Raw genomic sequence first — 19,026 nt, 5'->3', positions numbered from 1 at the left:
ATACCTCCAATAATAACTCTTCATCCAAATTCTGCTCATTGTTTTTTACATCAGGAAAAATTTCTGTTGTACTTTGCAGCTGACATGGCAGTGTACAGTGCATCTAGTAATACACAGTATTTTGCCCGTGGCCCAGGAGACAGAAGGATCAGCCTATCCATTGCTTAAATGAAAAACTAACCTATTCAAAACCCTCACTCCCCACATAAAACTAACACGCATGACTTTGAGCATGTTTTGCTGGCAGTAGAATTTTGGTGGGTTTCTAATAGGGGCCTCCATAGCAGTGGTGTGTAATCTAGGCACAGCAATTGATTGGCATAACTATAGCACAAGCAGCTATTTTGGAGCAGGGTGTAGACTCTTTTACAGAATAAAAGTGGTTTCATTCTAGGACAATTCTGGTCCCTTCTGAACAGACCAATTATTTGAAATTGCTTTCTTAAGTGGTGTTTGCCTATAGCTGCAGACGTGAGTAGTTTAAAGACCTGTAGCTGCCATCCCCAAAGCAGCATCTTGTGAACATCTTGCCTTTGTGATTCTTTGTAGCCCTGGGAAAGGAAAAGTCAAAACTGATGCTGCCACTGCTATACTGACGTGGAGAGCAAGTTACTGTGGTAACACTTTGCAGGCCAGCTTGCTGAACATTTTTCCTGGGTCAGCAAATGTTTTCTATCACTGTACTTTGGGTATTGGTGATAAACTTCATCTTTCAATTTACTCCATTTTCTTGTAAGAGGAAACAGTTGTCATTTTAAAAGTTGATGCCTGATGATACTCAGGATGTGGTATGTAGTTCCCTATGCCTAACTTAATTAATCCTTTCTCTATATGTTCCAGTATAAGAAGCCCTGATGAATAGAGAACTCTGTGAATAAGGTTCAGGAGGAAAGCAAGGAAAGCCAATGGAACATCAGCTGTGCCTATGTGTAATGGACGTTTTGGTTCCCTTGGGGAAAAAAAAATCTCTTTGCCTGATTCCTTAGTGTGGATGGTGACATCCCACATCACCTCTGTGGCTTAAGAACACACTTACTTGCTGCCCATCACTGACATTGTAATTATTTTGCACAGAAATGGGATTGCTGACCTGCAGTGGCTTGAAACATTAGCCAACATCCTTGGACATTCATAACCCTTAGTTATAAAAGGCACTTTCCTAGAGACAGGAAAGAGGTTATATTAGAAAATACCTATTTTGAGTTGCTGTGTGCTTTACTACATGTTATTTACAGGAACAGTGTCCAGTTGATGTGTAGTTAACAAGATGTGTAGTCTTTCCTCACCCTTTCTCTCTGTCTTTACCACTCAGGAAAATTCTGTGTGATTTTTTTTTTTTCTCGTTTAAGAATAAGAGTGAGTGGTAAGATAAATGACTGGACTTTCAACATTCAGGAGTTGCTGATGTTTTGCTTGTAGTCCTGTGCATATTCTTGGGATAATCATGCTACCCTCTTAGATCAAAGAATAGAACACAACAAATGCTTTTGGTATTCTTTTTAGCTGCAGACTAACAATAAAATTGTAGCAGATCCCCAAGAACAAGAAAGTGTACCAGAAGCACCAAATCCTTGCTGTTTGAGAAAAGAGCTCATTTTCTTTCATTAATGGTACTTCATCCTTTAGCTATATGAGTCCTGCAAACAAGTACAACCATACAGGCTTCATCACTCCATTAGAGTTACAGGATGCAGCTACTGTCTCTGCAAAACTGGAAGGAAATAGGATGTTAGCAAGGGAATATTTGTTCCTGTCTCTGCTTATCTTGTAAGTTACATTGAAAACTTCCCTAAAAAGAGCGAATTCTAAGAGAGTGTCGTAAGCACTTCAGCCTAAAACTGGGAAGCTAGTATCACTATAAACCATTTTTCGTGTGAAATTGGTAGGTCATTGACTCAAAGGAAGAATTAAAGTCCCAAGATCAGTTATTTTTGCATTAACACATTGTTTATTTACTACTGTGGTTTTAATAACAGAATATAGGGCAAGAGTAAAATTCTATCCTATGTGTCTATGTTTGTGGCTACTATTATATTTGAATATAGTAAGTGTAGATATGTATATATAAAAATACTACATAATTTCTATATGATGAAAAAGGGAAATTATGTAAAAAGAAAGACTTTATGCTGTTTTATAAATTGTTCAATTGAAGTAATTTAAGTCATCAGAGTCTGACATTTTGATGACTCTGGATATACCTAGAATTACATATTATGTATGTTACTTGTCATTTATACCAACTCATTTGAATTTTCTGCTTGATGTCCTGTCTCAAATGCTCCTCTGCTTCAGAGTGAGCTCGAAGTGTTACAATTTCTAAGTCTTTGTTTTTATGGATTTTGAAGATGTGTGTAGTAAATTTCATGCAGCACTATTGACTGACAAAAAAGAATTGAGATGTTCCATATATAGATGTTATCATATAAATGCTTTCATACGCTTCTTGCATTATTTTACAGAAATAATATTTTAGAACGTTGTGGTTCTGGTGCTGCTGCAAGCATTATAAACGTGATAAGATTGAAACACTAGTTCTACAGAATCAGTGTCACACATGGTATTTGCAAATATAGGTTAAAATGGTGGGATATTTGACTTATCTTAATATGAAGTCTTGGAAAGATAGCTTGTCCTAATGCATGAAAGTGCACTGTAACTCTGGTCAAGGGCAGTATGTTTTAGTCAATTTTGTATTAAAATTAGCAGGTGTAACAGACCAGGAATTAGCATGTCCCCTCTTTTGTTGACTGGAAGAAGCATCTGCATTAAATCAGGACATTGTCATTCGAGTCTCTAGATGGCATTGGAAATTTTCTCTTAACACAGGCACCCAATTTCTGTCTGATATGAGGGATGAATATACTGCTTTTATTCTTTTATCAAAAAATAGGCTCTGTGGAGTCAGTTCTAAGAAGGTCAATAAGGGGATCTAATTAAATTTTACTTGTTGAGAGTTTGCACCAGGATTGACATTTTCTATACACAGTCTATTAACATTTGCAAGTTCTTATTTTTAGATGGCTGACTTACCTGTAGCTGTCAGATGCACCCTTGACAGTTGAATTTTCATTTGCAGTCATTAAGTCTAGAGCAAGAATCTGATTACTTAAAGACTACACACTTTAATTTGATCCCTACTCAGTGAATATAGCTAGCAACCACTGTTGTCCTTAAATTTAGCTAGCATTTAGTGTTGTTCTAGATAGTTTGGGTTTTTTTCTGCCTTGTGGCTTGCTACTAAAAGCCTGCTCTTCAGTATTTTATTATGTGGTGAAAGAGGAAGTAAGCTGGGGAGCTTGCCTCTGCTGAGGCCAGCAGACCTGGCTTCTGGTCTGCTGACACAACAAAGCTCTTGGAAGTTTGCTTTGGTAGTGGAGACCATTTGAAGTGAACATGTGTGCAAAGAACCAGGTTTGTTCTTTGAATTAGTAAATTTTGTGAAAGTTAAGGAGGATGGTAATCATGAAATCTGGAATAAAGTTTGCGGTCATGTTATCAGCCTCTCATTAAAGTTGTACTAAGGTACTTTTAGGGTGTTGGGGTTGAACTGAAACTCGCCTTGCCAATTATAGAGAAAAGTCAGGCTAAGCCTCAGTATATAGTGAATAGCCTTTTTAAATCTCTGACTTTTGCAGGTGTATCTAAAGAATTATCTGGGTCATAGAAAACAGTTATTTGTGTGTGTTCTTGGCTGTTTTATACCTTCTGAGAGACTGAATAATGGCAGGAGGCTGTTGATCCACACTTTTCTTTCCACATAAGTACCTCTCCAGAGGCTCAGGTGTTAAGGAAGAATATAGAGGGGCAGAAGTGCATATGCAGACATTTTTGTGAATTATATCTTGCTCTGGGTCAGACTGTTCATTGTGTCTGGAGATTTTTTTTTACGGTTTCTACTTTCTTCAATGAAGTAAAAATGTTTCAGTTTCTTCACAGCAGGCTTGCATGTCTCTGCAGAAGTTTGTCGTGAAGGGAAGGACATTTATATTTTTTTTTCCTAGAGGAATGAATAGCCAATATACAATAAAGCAAAGAAACATATTCTGGGCTTTAGTGCAGAATTTAATATTTTCGTTTTCTGCCTATTCTTTATTTCTGATCACTCGTACTTCACCACAAAATACAAATCATATTTCATTTTAGAAACCTCAGGATCCGCTGTGGCTGACCTCATCGGCAGGAAGGAGATGTCTGAGCACAGACCCAGAGGCACTGAAAGGTTCTAGCATTCTAGCTGGCTACCTCCTAGTCTGGTGAGGAGAGAAAATGAAATCTCTGAGATTTTTTTTGGACTGGCATCTAACAATGCTAAAAAGCAGCATTTGCCAACTAGAAAAAGAAAAGTTGATAGATAAAGAAAATTGTGGGGAGCACTGTATGTTATAATGGTAGTGGTACTGGGATAGGTTTTTTATTTTTAAAGCTCTGTATAATTCCAGTGGCATGCTTCTTGGATATCTGTACATTTTTCATTTACATTTTGACATTTAAATTTATGATACTGTAATTTTGCAGCTCATCTTACATACGCTTTTTTCAATGGCAAATTGAAATCACAGATGAAGTACGCTTGAGTACAGAAAAAAAAATGTTTAGTGGGTTGGGGTAAAAAAATGTTGTAGCACACAAACATATTCCTTGGCTGCAAGCTTGTATGTGCAAATTAGACTCACTTATGAGAACGACCTTTTTCATTTTTTCTTGTGCTAACATATCCCAAGGAAAGTGCATATGGTTCCTCAAAGTATTAAAATGTATCCCGCTGTTGGCATGGTAGGGAACACAGTTACCATACTCAAGAACTTGCCAGCAAACTGCAGTAAAGATATAACTGGACTACTGGATTTTTGGTGAAACCTTAACAACTTTGCTAGAAGTTCTTTGGCTATGGTCCAAAGTTAAATTCTGTCTTTCAGATATAAGGCAGCATAGAACGACAAAAGTTCTTTTCCTTTTTTGTCATGCTCTCTCTCTTAATTTTTAAAAAGTGTATTATTTTTAAAAGTCGAGTGTATGAAAAGTGTTTTCTGCTGAAATATTTGCCCTTATGTTTGTGTCCTAAAAGAAACTAGTAGTAGTAGTTAGACATCTACACATTGGAGCTAATACACAGTAGTGCTAAGAAAATTTTATTTAAAGGCATGATATTGTTTTGACCAAGGATAGCCAAACAGAAGAATAGAACAGACTGGCACCCATGATAAATTTAAAATCTTGAGTATGCAATCAATGTTTTTTCCCCAGACTGAAATTATGTATAGAGGTTTTCATTCATCATATCAAGCATAAACTCAATGAAATTATTTTATGTGTAAGAGCACAAAATGGCTGTTGCTGAAATCTTATAGAATGATGTAGAAGTTGAAGCAGGAGTTTCACGGCTGTCTGTGCTGAGATGGTAGTACTCTCAAATTCATTCATATTTACTTACAGGAACATTTGTAGTTGCATGTCATAAGCAGAATGTTAGCATCATTGTGATTGATCAAGTCACGACACATCAGACAATGTGTATATTGGATCTGGTCTTCTTTTCCATGATCTCATGTGAGCTGACTGACATCAGGCATAGTTGGTGTTTAGCTAAAGGAACAGCTGGAAAACTGGTGGAGGAAAAGCCGATTTTAACAGGTAACTAGTTAACTTGTTGCTGCAAGTCAGCACCCTATTAATATTGGCAAAGTATCATTTGGGAAAAACTGTTTGACAGTACCTGATAACTTTGGGGTGGAAGTTTAAAAAAGATACTGAAATCTGACATTTGTGTAATTTTTTCCTCAGAAGAGATGTAGCACTTCCAGATCTGTGCCACAGTTGTTACAGGATTTTTGGAACTCTTCTGGTTTTTCAGAGGGTGGTGGTGATTTATCTGAACCCTCTTTTTATTTATTTTTATTTTAAGGTTCTGCTTTAATTTTTTGAGAGTATTGCAAGAGGTAGTCATGAAAGAGTATTTGTATTTTGTTCCACAGGCATCTTACATAACTGGAAAACAAAAAGATAAAATAATGTAACACGAGAAATCATTGTCTCTTTTTTTTCATAATTGCATTTGTTCATTTTTTTCTTGAAATGTCAGTACACCCAGGAGAACAAAAAGCCTGGGAATTGTCATAGTTACAAGTGAGTTATAGCTTTACATGGGTGCCTTTTGCCAATGACAATAATAACAGTGTGCTTTTGGTATAACTAAAGAATATGTAAAATACATAGAGAATTGCTTTCAGAAGATTTGTTTTCTTTTGTTGGTAGGGTGTTGATGGTTTGGATAATATTACATTGCATGACTGAAAGCAGCATTTTGTTGATCTTCATTCCAGAAAAACTAGAAATCTTTTAAGATTTCAGATTCTAAGAGTTAAGGCTGTTAATACTAAGCATAAAGATGCTTTTAGGTCTTTAAAAAAGAAATAGATACTCTTCAAAATAAGACAGAATTCCTGTAGCAATTTGAATTGACATTTTTCATGTAACAAAATCTATCATAATTTAAGATTTATTTAAGCTACTGCTGAAAATGTAGGTCCTACTGTGAGTTACTGTCTGCAGGCACTATTACTGTTGTGAGCTACATGGCAAGATGTGTCCCAGGTTAGAGTAAAATACCTGGATAATCTATGTAATAATAAAAACCGCACATGTAAACTAAACATGAATTAGTTAGTTATCTTCATGCATGTCTAAGGTTTCTCTGTCCTCACTCCCATTGCAATTTGTCTCAGCAAATGTGTAATATCAGTGCTGTATTCCTTTGTCAGAACCTGCCAGTTCATTTTTATTTGTTTCTATATCTCTTGGAGGCAGGATTAGATATGTGATATTAGATATGATTAGATATGATATTAAATTTCCTTCCTTGTGACTCTTAATTCAGGGACAGTTTTGCTCCTGGCAGTTTCACCTTGGGCTCTCTAGTTTTCCCTAGGTGGTGGACCTTGGAAAATCTTTATTTTCAGATTACCTAAAGAAGATTCCTCTATTTTCACCTCTCCTATTACAATGGTTACTTGGAGGTTTTTCCAAGGTTGCCTGACGTGTATTAGGGAATAACAGTTTTCCTTGTAGTATAGGTAGCTGAAGTGGTAGATTTGCTTCTTGGAAGCAAATTGAGAAAGGATGGCATGGCATCCATTTTTCATTTTTCTTTTCGCTCTTGCTTCTACTCCAAGAATGACATTTTAGTAAGGTGTTCTCTTTTGGCAATTCTAGAGTGGCTCTTTTTACGCCTCTGTTAGCAGTGCTGCCTTCTACTTGTTTGCCATGCTGTCAAAATCGTTAGAAGTTGGGAGAAATTAGGTTCCTGCTTCACATTCCAGCACTACTTCCTCTTTATAGTTTTTTTTTTTCTCGTGGACTCCATATATTCCTACAGACTTAAGTTTTTTAACTTGCCTTCCTGGCAAGACTCTGGCACCAGGCAGTCTAGGAAAAACTGGGGTGGTCAGTTTTTCCAAATAACTTTGTGACTTAAATAAAGCAGCTCCCTCTCTTTCTTTGTGTTGTTGTTCTGTCTTGAAATTGGGACCCATCTTTTTGTGTTATGTCCAATGCAAACAAAGCAGTTGGTGTTAGGGCTGAGTTGTCTTGTGTTACAGTTGAAGCCTGTGGTGCTTTTGAGTGATAGAAACATGGTTTTGCCTTTCGCCCCCCAACCCATTCTGAATTTAGTGCTGTTCCATATACTTGCTAAACTGAAGTTCAGGTCCTTTACACAATGCTTGTTCTGCACTGCACCCCCTTTTAAAAGGGCTCTGTTAAATTGTAACCTGATTTATTTGGAATATTAGTTAAAGGTTTTACCCTACCTGGGTACCTTCAACAGTCTTTGTAGCTTTTCAGCTTCTTTCTTGCCTTTCTAGAACATAGGAGAGATGCTTTCTTCCAGTCCTTGGGAACCTCCCCTGATTACCATGACTTTTTAAAGATCATGGAGTAACCTGGCAGTAATGTTAGATAGTTTGTTCAGCACCTGTGGATGCACATCTGACTTGTTTAAAAGTTCCCTAACCTTACCCTCATTCACCTGCTACTGACCATGTTTATATATCAAAGATCAAACTAGATTTATGTTTCATGACGCTAAATCACATGGAGCGTGGCAATGGTGAGTTTTGATGTAGCCAGCAGGTGAACAACAGCATCCTAAAATGACAGAGGTGTATTGGAATTGCTGGAATGTTGACCATGGCAGTGGCTAGTGCATTGATCCTTGAAGATGTAGACAACAATAGGGACTTCTAGTCATCTGAATATGTGCTTCTGAATAGACTCTGCAACCAAACCACCCTAGGAATTTTATGCTAAGTAGTGTTAGGTATCTACAGTTTAAGCTTGGGATTTTCTTGGAATGGACCTCACTGTTAGATTGTATTTGTGTATCATTTGCCTGGTACCAAACAGAAAAACATACAACCACCAACACAAAAATTGTGTGTGATTATCTGTCTGTAGAGCCTGTTGCTTAATGCAGTCTCATTTGATGTGCAGGAAGACTTCTCATCCATACCCTAGCACATTTCTGGCTTCTCTGTGCATACTGAATTCTTGTTATCCTTTTGATCTTTGCCAAACATATTCACATCTTTAGTAGTTCACACATTTCCAAAATGTATTATTGGTTGTTTTATGAAGTTGAGTGGGTTTTGAGAACTTTGGGTTGTGTGGTGATTTTTTTGAATCTCGCTTATTAGTGATAACTGGTGTGATATTGGGAGCAGATTGGATAGGAGTGGACCTGGAAATTTGTACTTGCTATAAAGATAAGTTTTTAGATACTACATTTGTCCTTGAGATGCTGCTGTTCAGTGAAAAAAAAACCCACCAAACTATAAAGCTCCCACAAAGTAGTTTAAAAAAAATAGCAGTAGAGAATTTATGTGCCAGCTCTCATGGAAAAGGCATGAATTTCAGTAGAAGTTGGATTAGAAACACTGATATTTTTATAATATTTTGATAATAATTTCTAATCTAGTTATAATACAGGGGATACTTTGATCTGAAATGTGTGATTTGGGCTCCTGACATGCAGTCAAAAACCTGATGTGAGTCCTGTTTCTACCTTTCCTCTACGTTTTTTTTTTTCCCCTCATTTTTGGCATGAAACATATTAAACAGCTAAACCACTGGAGGAATCAGCTGAAATCAGTAGCAAAAATCTATGTTAGCTTGCACTGCCAGCAGTTGGTACTTCAGACTTTTCCAGAGAGGTACAAAACTGAATGCTGTACCAAATCAAATTCTCTTGATACTACCAACCATCTATGGAAAAGAAACCACTTGTACATAGTGTGCCATGGCTATAACTGACACATTTAAATGCAAATAGGTTTTCTTTATTTTACAAATCACCTTCAAGAATAACCTCTGCTTATTGTGACACAATGAAAGTGAGTTTACAGTTCATTGTATCTTCTCTGAATAATTCCAAATTCAATACAACAATTCTGAAGTACACTTTAATACCAGTCAATTTTCTATTTCTTGGTTGAATTCATTATTTTAATCCCTGTCAGATTCATATTTGTGGTAGCAATGTACCCGACATGGCGAGTGCTGAGAAAACATTTATAAAAAGCTTTGCCAAGGAAATCTGCCTATGTAGACTACAGAGACTTTACTGTTGAGAATCTTCATGTGTTTGTGGAAAAAACCCCTACTAGTTGAGCAAGTCTGATTTGTAGATTTTGTTGCTCAAACACCCAAGTTACTTAATAACTCTAATACAAGAGATAGAGTAGTACAGCAGTTCTATTGATACGTTGGCAAAGAAGCAAACATGACCGGTCTTTACCATCTGTTTATAATGCTATATAAAGAAGACCTTACTGGTTGCCGTGGAAACCAGCATTTCCAAAACCACAAGTGTTTGCTTAAAATCTCAGGCCTTCTGAAGTCTTGCATTTCCTGAGGAAAAAAAGAGAATTGAAAATATCTAAAGTTTTCCAGTGAATTATATTTCCTAACAGTTGTTTTGCTGTAGAATATTTCCAGAATTTTTGTGCTATATTGTCTTTTAAGACTTAAGAAATTCATAGCATGCTGCTGGTCACTTAATGAGCTTATTTGATGCTTAGCAATCATCCATGAAAAGGTGACACATACTTCTTGGGTTTTAGGTTGATCTTTGTAGAAGGAGGGGTTTTAGTTCAGATGAAGAAGCCCAATTGTGTTATTGATGCAGTGGAGTGATAAATACGGAATTTGGATGGAGATCACACGAAAATGCTCTTTAACCTAAGTAAAAACCCAGATTCATCTCAATTATCAGAGTTGGTCAGTTGGTTCTCACTGAAAAAAAAAAGTCTAGAACCAGAAATCTAGAGAAAAACGGCAAATGAAGATAATACTATTAAGAGTTACAGTCTAAGTGTGTCTGTCGTCTTCACTCTTGGCTTGAAATAGGTTTTTTTTTAAAGTTTGCTTTGATTACGTGGGGCAATTGAAAAACCTTCAGGCATAGTATTTAGAAGTGTATGTATTTGTCATAGAATCTGGGAGTATCTGGTTTTTTCCCTCATTTGAGACTGTATATTCATATTGCTGCCTTGCACTTTGTGCTAATCATCCACTATGTTTTAAGGTGTTTTCCCCCCCATCGGCTTCTGCTGTACATAACCACCTAACTCTGCTAGGTAGTGATGTTGTAGAGGTGCTGCATTTGGAGCAATGCTGTTGGTAGGTCAACCACTTAATTTCTATTTCTATCTAGAAGAAAGCTTTTTGTTTATGGTGCTCTAGGTATGTATTTGGCTTGAGCTACTTAAAGGGAGAACAATCTGTTCAAGCAGAAAATTTGGAACCTCTTTCTCACTACTAGTAGAGACTCTTTTAGGGAATTTTTAGTGTTTTTAGGGAAGAAATATTTGTAATTAATTCATCTGAATAACACTGAAAATCAGTGAAGTTGTTATCAAGAAATCTTATTCAGTATGGAAGGTTAAAAGAACTTTTTATATCATTCTGTCATGACAATAAGTAGCCTAACATTTTTCCCTTTTTGTATTTCATCCATTTGTAAAACATGCTGTGAGCATTTTCAGTCTGAGATAATGGCCCAGAGTTGACCTATTTCATTGTTACATTTTCCTAGTAAAGTTTATTTAATGCAAAATACATTTTTATGACAGGCTCTACAATTATAATATTGCTGAAGTGACACTGGACCTCCAGAGGTGTCTGAATTCATTAGCCTTCTGAAGCTAATCATCTTCCTGTCATTCACTGAACCCTTCCAATATATTTTTATTCACTTCACTTAGCAGATTATTCCTGCATCTGGAAGAGCCTGTTCCCAGAAAAGCAGTCTTGTGCTTGAGTCCACCTGTTGATACTGGTTGGCAGTGGGGTTTTAGACCTCCCACAAAGTTTAAATAAAGCAAATATTGATGGAGAAATCAGACACACAAAATTTAGGCTTCTGTCTAAGTATTTGTGGTTAGAAAAATAAGGGTGCCAGACCTGCAAGCTACTGGTCATAGTAATTGCACTCAGATACTAACTGCATTTTTTGATGTTAGCTTGCCTGCTATCCACATCACATTCCAAATCAAGTCCAGGAAAAACAGCAAAGACAGGCAGTTGGTTTAAAAATACATTTTGGTGGTTTGTTTCCTGTGTGGTGCCTTTATTGTCATTCTTAAAGTGGTCCTTTTTGCCCTGCCTCTACTACCCATAGGATCTCTTGGGTAGAGAGTAGAATTACTTTAAGTAATAATAGTAGTAAATAATTTATTTTTACTGAATAATCAATGTCTTTGAGACACATGTCTGATTATAGCTGCCTTTTAATTTTACAGTGCGGTTTTTGCAGTGTCCATAGTGGGTATTTTTTCAGATCTTAGATGGCCATGCAATCTCAAAACAGCCTTTTTCACACTTAAGTGTCAAACTGTTCCTGTGCGTTTGGTTCTCTTCTTCTCACCAAGCAAATATTTTTCCTCTTTGTCTCCATCTGGTCATAAGTATTGTAGAAAAATGGGAGCTGTTAAAGTGTGGGCTTTTTTGTTGTTATTGGGGTTTTTTGTTTGTTGTTTTTTTGGCTTTTCTTGTTTGGTTTGGGTTTTTTAGTTGATTGGTTTTGTTTCTTTTTTATTGTTTTTGTTTTTAAAAGTAACTCCTCTCATTGATCCAAGGGAATGTCTTACTCTAAAGGAAATAAGTGCATCAAAACCCCTGAAAATAATATGCATCTATGTATCTGATCTTCATGGGGGAATGATTCAAAACCTCTGCCTTTTTGGGAAATCAAATTAGCCTAGTAGCAGTCAATGGTAGATTGATACTAGTGTCTAAATAGGGTTCTCAAAACTCATGGGGAAACTTTGTGGTTTTTTATTTCAAGAATTAGTAGCCTGTATTGATTTTGAGGAGCTACAAGTGCTCAGTTACAATTAACTCCAAGTTACCATGGCTGAGTATCTGTTTTGTTTTTTTTTTTGTGCCTGATCAAAAGCTGTAGTTTCTTAAACTTAAGAATAAGATTAGGGTTTTGTAGGATCTTGTCCATTTGAATCTCCACTATTTTATTTAACCTTCTGACTTTTATATTTTCCTGGAAGGCTCCATCTTTTGTGATCATTGCTGTGTTTTGGAAGCTGTTGGAATTTTCTTCTTGAAAGTAGTGCAATATTTGGGATAGTTACTAAAGCCTTAAGAAATGAGTGCATGTAGCAGCTCCAGAAAGAGATCAGCCTCACTTGCAGTCTTGAAGGGTGCTGTGGCTTTTCCTTAAGATTCTCCAAAAAGTTACGTGCAAGACTTTGTCTTGTGATAAATTATTTCTGGGAATGATTCAATTGACCCCAAATTCTGTGCACCTCCTACCTGGGACTACAGTTTTCTGCACTCCTGGTCCCTGTGAAGATCACATTTAATAAACAATAGAGTGATGAAACTTTGGATAGAATTTTTACCTATTATTTAAGAAATATTTCTCCTCATAAGAAATATCCCATGAAAATTGAGCAGTTGGACTCACTTGAGTTGGAAAGGGCCCTACAAGTTTTCTTCTAGGAGATTTCTGTTCTAGAAACTATACTTTTGCAATCGTCCTCCGAGATAAAACAGCAAAGATCATCTTTGTTATGTTTCTGTTCAGTTTGTGAAAAATATATTTAATACTTTAAAGACACACTTTATGTGGATTTCTGGGATTCTTGAACACATTAATTTTGTACAAGCTGTATTTTAAATGATCTTTAGTCACTCTCTCCATCTGAGTAACTGTCTGACACTTCCTAAATGGAAGAAGAGGTACCCAAATTTATACAGTTCTTTGCATCCCAAAAAATGCTTCAGCTTTTGTGGAACTGTGTATTTTGAGGCCTGTTTTCTACTGAAGACCTTGGTTGCAATTCCTTTCTAAGTACTCCTAAGTCTAAGAGCAGCCAAGTGAAAGCATGGATACAACATGCATTAGTTTTTCAGTGGCTCTGCCTATGGATGTATAGCTATGAGCCCATAAATTTCAGGCAAGTACTTCCTCACTGGACCACAACCATTCTTGTTTTGCATATGACTAAGTTACTGTTTTGGCTTACTTTCAACTCTCCAGGCATCACACCACATAATGGTTGAAGTTATTAAAAAGTTTCCTTGTGTCATAAATGAAAAACACACTTCTAAATTACCTTTTTAATTTTTTTGCCTTTGGATGAAAAGCTAGTGCAGAGACAGGCCCATCTTCTTCGCACCAGACTTTTGTTTGGTGTTTCGTCTGTGAAATCTTGTGTTTCTTTGTGATTGGCTTCACAAATCTGATGGGGTGAGACCCCTTATTTCTCAGATGTGGGTGGTGCAGGGGGGGCTGTTAAGAACTCCCTTGCAACCTGGTCTAAGAGCATATTCCTGCAGAGTGGGACACCAACATCAATTCCTCCAAGTCTGGCGTGACTCATTGCAGAATTCTGCCCTTAGTGGATAAACCCTTTTAATTACCAGGCAGTTACATGACAGAGATGAGACTCATCCCTTTTTTCACAAGCCTGTTTTTCAGTTAAGGAAATTCCCCAAACCTCAATACTAATTTTCCATATGCAAAGAAATATTTAGTTGTCCTAATCCAAGAATAAGTTTCTAAAACAAACATTCTCATCTGCAGCCTCTAGTGGGCTCTTGAGTTGAGATGGCATGTGGGTTCCAGAGCATTCCTTCTTCTATCATTTTCTGTCAGCTGTGTATTTAATTTGAATCTGAATTTTAAATTCTGTTCTTTCCATGTGAAGTAAGTTTGTCTCCTCTCCCCTTCTGAATCATGCTCAAAGCACATGCCATGACAAGGCTGATTCTCCTCTACAGATCTGTAACTTGGAATGTGCCAGGGTTTTTAATGTGTTCTGGAGAGATATGCAGAAGGATAGTTAATAAATACTTGAAACACGAGTGGCAGGTGAAAACAAGTTGCTATAGATTGCTGTTAGCATATACCAAATGTGTAACTTTGAATGCTCTCAGTACTTAAAATATATGTATGTTTGAGTGTGATCAAATGGTCAGATGGTGAATCCCATGATTCATATATGCACATCAATAATACAGTGGTTTAACATCCATTTAAAAAATGAGTATGTCAGAGAATTTTCTCTTATTTACTTCTGACAAGTCATTAATAAAGCAAATTGGATAAAAGTCCTGAGGCTGGTATTTCTTGCATTTCTAATAAGGAAGCCGAGAATCTTGCCAAGTAGCTCCATGCCTTACTTCTAATGATAGCTGTAGAATTATCTGTTATAATTAATTTTGAAAGAATGGGTTGTGTTATTTTTAAAATGTACCTGCACCTCTAACTATGAGCACATCCTGATAACCCCTCTATGTTGAGCAAAATGGAAGGTACTTTCCTGAGATGTTACAGACTGAAAACTGTTTATATTGTCACATCTGGGACTGTCAGTTTGAATTGCGGGGTTTCTTTTTCAGAATAGTTTCTAGTTTAGCCTAAAACTAGCCTGGGCTTTCAATGACACTGTACTATGCTTATAAATCTTGTTCATCAGCGTAATTGATTTTGGTTGTGTTAGAGACTTTCCCAGCTGTTTTTTATTAGAGCTGTGTGAACAGATCATTCCCCCCCCCCTTTTGTTTGACAGCTGAAGAGGGAAGGTAGAGGAATGGAATTCCTCTCTGTTTTCCTTTCCCTTGTTAGCTACACTGGGCTTGTGTATGGCCTGAAACAAAACGATTGATCTTGTCAGTGGGACACCTTCAATAGAATGCCTGGAAAGGAAGGGTAAAAGTCACCAGAGGAGATGAGGAGGACAGTGATCTGTCCACTTCAGCCCCTAGCAGCAGTTCTTTGGCCACCAAATACACCTGGGTGGGGTAGAGGGGCTCCTGTGGGGTAACTGATGAGAGGACTGCAAGCCCCACAGCTCCTGCTTGCTTGAGTCATGAGCAGAACATTTGGGAAATGCTAACAATGTTTATCTAAACATTTAACAACCCTTTTTGTCCCTCCCAAAATGCCTTACCACATCAGTTTTGTTGGGAAATTTGTTCTGCATTCTTCATAATTAAATTTGAGTTAGTACTAGTACCCATGAGTATGGTCTCTTCTGCTACACCCACGTTCAGAGTCAATTGACTTCACAGTTGCCTGTGCAGGGTTTTTTTTGCTGCCTTTTGGTACCATGAAATTATCCCTGTGTCCAGCTCATCCTTACAGTAACTGTTATAGTTGCGTGTTTCCTTTCTGTTGTTCAAATTCACAGTTTAATATAGGATAATGGGAAAAAATATCTAATAATGGGAAAAAAAGTGCTAGGAAGGTGGTTTTGTCTCATGAAAATAATTTTAAAGTCTTTGTGGTATTTAATTATTTTAACTACACATGACGCTTGCAACGGATAGCAGATTTTTGTTTTAATGGAAGTGTAAATTTTCAATGGAGTTAAACCTGACTGTCACCGGAGGTTGAAATTCCCCTGCAGTAGCTGCTTTGTGTGGAGCAATACACAAAGCAGCAAGTGAGATGTTTGCTCGGTTTATTCCGTGCAGCAGACGGACCCCGGTAGTAGGAGGTGTAATTTGCAGCGCATTAGCTATTAGCCAGTGTCACTGCCTGCGTGGGTGGTGTGAGTCTCCTGTGCCTGTGCGGTGTCACACCGCGCATGTGGTACAGCCAGGCGCTTCTCCCCTCTGCTGGGGAATGGATTATTTATTAATTTTTTTTAAAATTTTTTTTCTCTTCTTTTTTCTCGAACACCGTGTTGTATTTAAAACTGCGGATCTGTCAGTTTTCAACTGGGTTACTCTGTCACATGGATGATATCTAGAGTAAATGCCTTTCCCTCCCCCGAATTCTGAATTCAGAATCGTAAAGGTGTTTGACTTCCCTACCTTTTCCTGGTGTGCAGTGCCCCGAGGATGAAGTATGGCATTTGAAGATACCCAGCCTGTAAACTTAAGAGGAAGCAAAATTGTGCTAATGATTGAGTTTTTTTGTTTGTTTGTTTTGTTTTGTTTTTTGTTTTTTGTTGTTTGTTTTTTTTGTTTGGTTTGGTTTTTTTTTGGGTACCCTATGCACGCACTTGTGTTGTTCAGCAGAGGTTTTCCAAAAGAGTGTCAGCTTGATGTATCTTTTTCTGTGTGCGCAATTTCACTTGGGTTGCTTTTAGTTCACTTTTTTCCCTGGAGGCACCTGTCTCCTGCCACATACCCATCAAGACTAATTGCACCATCTGGAAGACTTTTGTGTTGCTGTTACTTGTGCAGAGTATCTCTGGGGAGCTTAATTCAGAATGTGAATGTGACCCCTGAAGCCATGTCAAGTAACTGCAGTATTTCCCAGTGTCTAAAGGATGATCACCGGAGGCTTTATTTGTTTCAAGTCTAACGCGGTTTGCTTTAGTGTGGATGTGTTACTGTCAGTAACACAACATGTCTTGAAAATGGAGTTAAACTTTGACTACTGGTTTGGTAATTCATAGAAAATCCTGTCTAAAATTGCATCCAAACCATATGTAGTGTACAGGCTGTATGATTAGGTGTAGCAAAGATAGACATATTGTTCCTTATTACTTGATTTTTCTGTTCTGTTCTTCCCCCCACCCACAGCTGCACTTTTCATTAAGAGTTTCTGCTAAGAATGTAAGGTATTCATTGCTAGTGGTGTTTCAACCCCCCTGAACAGCCCATAGCACTTGCTTTTGCTATTGCTTCAGACTGAGTATTTTCAACGTAGGTAATTTTCTTCTGTTCCTCCCCTAGTCTGAATCAGGTAAAAATATTTCACTTCCAGTGTCTGTCTAGGCAGTAGTTTATTTGAAGTCCAGTGCTCCATGTTCCTGTTATGAACACTTTTTATGTCTACTTTTGTAACATCCTGTCACTTGTCAAGCTGTAGAGAACTGGGCATGAAAAAGCCAAGTGTTCTGATTGTTCAGAGTATCACTATAATGTGCTGATTTTTAAAGCGTTATTAATTTCTCACTATATCTCTGCCTTTAGTAATACACTTTGATTTTACCACATACATATGTGGAAAAAAACAATTCTTTTCCTAAAACCACTTTTCTTTAAAAATGATAGAGTTCTGAACAGTGTGGAGGAAATATATTTTAATTCAGTTGCATCATCTATGTAACGTTTGTGGTTGTGTGTAATGTGGTCAACTGAAGTTCAAGCTAGAGAAGTACTTACACCCCCACAAACAATTCTGAATTCTGTGTACAGAATGCATATGCACCTTGTATTATTCATTATATGTACTTTCTGTCTTTTTCCTGGTTAGCTTGTTGTTCATTGTGGCTCTGACTTTGGAAATCTATAGAGTTTTAAGCGTATCACTGCCTGGGCTGCATTCTATTAACTGAATATTGGAGCATGGTAAGAAAAAAATTATGTATTTGTGTGTTTGGTGAGAATAGAAAAATGCAGGTTACAAATTCACAGAGTGCTGGAGGCAAGCAGCTATCCCCCTCCTCCTTAAAAGCCCTCACTATGTGTACCCAGTAAACAAAATAAAGGTGCATGTCACATGTCCACAGTGCTCCTGCCCTTGAGCAGAGATCTGAGCACTGCAATCTTTCATGGGTTTAAGTGGCTGGGAAGTATTAAAAAAATAAATAAATAAATTTCTGCTTTGGGAAGTTTTATAGAATCTCCCTTGTACTATTTCCCTTTTTATGTTGTTCTGGTCAGGGTTGCTATGATCATGGGGTATCCTGAGCTGTCAGGCTCAATGGGTACACCTGACTTGTGCAGGGTGTGCCAGCCTGCAGGTGAAGCAAAGAGGATGTGGGCAGATTATAAAGGCACAGAAGTCATGGCCTCATTTGGCTAGTTGGATCTCACCAGAGCTAAAAGTGTTGTGGGTTGTGGTAAAAAGTCATACTGGCCTTCTCTTATCTTAATTGATCATGGCATTTGTAGGGTGTAGCTTTTGTAACACTTGTAGCTGCACTGAGTGGGAGCTTGGGCATTTCTGGAGGGAGGAATATTAGCCTGGAATCGGGTGTGTGAGTGTGGATACGAAGATGAATCCCAGAAGGTGATTAGCAGCAGCTACCTGGGTGGTCCTGCTCATTCTTCTCTGGGCATAGTTGGGACCATTTCCTTTTCACTGTAAAACAGGATGTAAAGACTCAAGAAGTCATTTTATTTGCATAGCACAGGAACTTTCACAGAGAAAGATGCTATTTGAATGATTCTTCATGTTTTTGTGTCTGTTAATTAAGTCGTGTACAGAAGGTACACTTGCACTGTGAAGTGTTCACGTAATGACAGAAATCCAAATGAAACTTTAGAGTGCATCCACTGTTCTCTTTATTCAAACATGCTTGCAAGACAACAACTTAGATTTTTTCCAATCAGCTGATGTCAAGACAGTTTTGTTTTGACTTCCTTCAGTTATTAGGGCTAAAATTTTACTCTGGGCTAAAATGAGTTAAAGTACTTAGTAATTTGTGATGTAGTTCTTCATGTGATTTATTTAACAAATATTTAAATGATATCAGAGATATTGGCTCTTATATATCAGAAATTAGTTTACAAGTTTAATAGCATCTGGAGTGTATGATCCTTTTG

The 19,026-nt window shown here is 37.4% G+C and overlaps 1 protein-coding gene across 1 annotated transcript in view; it reads left to right on the top strand.

Moving 5' to 3' along the window:
• PDSS2 (decaprenyl diphosphate synthase subunit 2) overlaps positions 1–19,026 on the top strand; it is a 110,002-nt gene that overhangs the window by 26,251 nt on the left and 64,725 nt on the right. The window lies entirely within an intron of this gene.

This window comes from Cinclus cinclus, chromosome 3, assembly GCF_963662255.1.
Source record: "Cinclus cinclus chromosome 3, bCinCin1.1, whole genome shotgun sequence".
NCBI classification, from domain to species: domain Eukaryota; kingdom Metazoa; phylum Chordata; class Aves; order Passeriformes; family Cinclidae; genus Cinclus; species Cinclus cinclus.
This window is presented reverse-complemented; position numbering and strand designations above follow the sequence as displayed.